The sequence below is a fragment of the Oryzias melastigma genome, linkage group LG16, assembly GCF_002922805.2.
Source record: "Oryzias melastigma strain HK-1 linkage group LG16, ASM292280v2, whole genome shotgun sequence".
Classification (NCBI taxonomy): domain Eukaryota; kingdom Metazoa; phylum Chordata; class Actinopteri; order Beloniformes; family Adrianichthyidae; genus Oryzias; species Oryzias melastigma.
In genome coordinates this window covers 27,933,968-27,935,090 of record NC_050527.1, presented here as the reverse complement: position 1 = coordinate 27,935,090, position 1,123 = coordinate 27,933,968, and the positions used below count along the sequence as shown (strand labels likewise).

Here is a 1,123-nt window from a genome sequence, read left to right as displayed (position 1 = left end):
CCTTCCTGACACAACCCTCTGTATTTATCCGGGCTTGGGACCGGCACAATGAGACCCTGGCTTGGGCCCCCTCGTGGCTACATTAGAACCCACAAAATCCACTCAGCAGAATTTCAAAATAAAAGTCTTTGTAGAAGCAGCACACTCACTTCCTCTGATCTGTAAACCTGTCAGTGAAAAACACTGTTGTGTGAACATCCAGCAGGTAAAATGTTTCTATCTGAAGAGAAAATGTTTCTAAAGATGAATCTGATGTGTAAAAAGAATAAAGGAAAATCTTTCTACTTTAGTTATAATCTGGATCCATGTGTTTGTTCTGCAGGACAGAGAAAGAAAGACGTTTATTGGCTCACATGAACATGTTTGACATCAGCGCCGCTGCGATCAGGAATTGCTGCTTTGATCTGAATTCTCAGATTGTTTGGATGAAATCAGATTTAATTTTATTCTGCTTTCTGTGTTCAGGTGAGTCTGAACTCAAGATTTCTCTCTAACGAGGTAAAACGTTTATGTACGGTACCTACGGTGGCCCTGAGGGAAAAAAACAGATTAAAGGCAACAACCATTAAAAAGCAAAAAAAATCTTTTATTTGTATAAACGTGACATTTAACATCTTTTAAATGATGATCAACAAAAACGGGAATGGAATTATGCTCATCAAAGCCCAAAGAAAATATACAGTTTACACAGAAACAAACTTCATATCAAATGTACAAATATTCCACAAACATAAAAAATCTAAGTAATCAGCCTCATATTGATTTATACACATACATGCATACTCTATAAATACATGTATATACACACACAAAAATACATATATATTTACTAATACAATAATAAATCTCTCTAGTATTGAATTCCAAATTTTTGTTCCCCAAAAAATAGACGTATAAATATATATATGAAAACATTACATTTTAGACATTTAAACAAAAACAAGAAATCAAAATGTAAAAAAAAGGATTTTGGAAAACTAAGTTCCAGAAATTAGAATGAAATGTTAAAAAAATGAAACGATATAAGAAACTGCTAAAGGAAGGAATTATGGGAAATGAATGTTTACATTTTCAACAGGAAGTTATTTGTCATGCTGATGCTTCTGGCCACGCCCACCGTAAA

General features: G+C 33.7%; 1 protein-coding gene across 1 annotated transcript in view; it reads left to right on the top strand.

Annotated features, from left to right (window-relative positions):
• crppa (CDP-L-ribitol pyrophosphorylase A) overlaps positions 1-289 on the top strand; it is a gene marked incomplete in the record, with an annotated part of 44,723 nt that extends 44,434 nt beyond the window's left edge. Inside the window, 1 exon segment of the mRNA XM_024258610.2 lies at positions 87-289.
• Between the last annotated feature and the right edge of the window lie 834 nt (positions 290-1,123).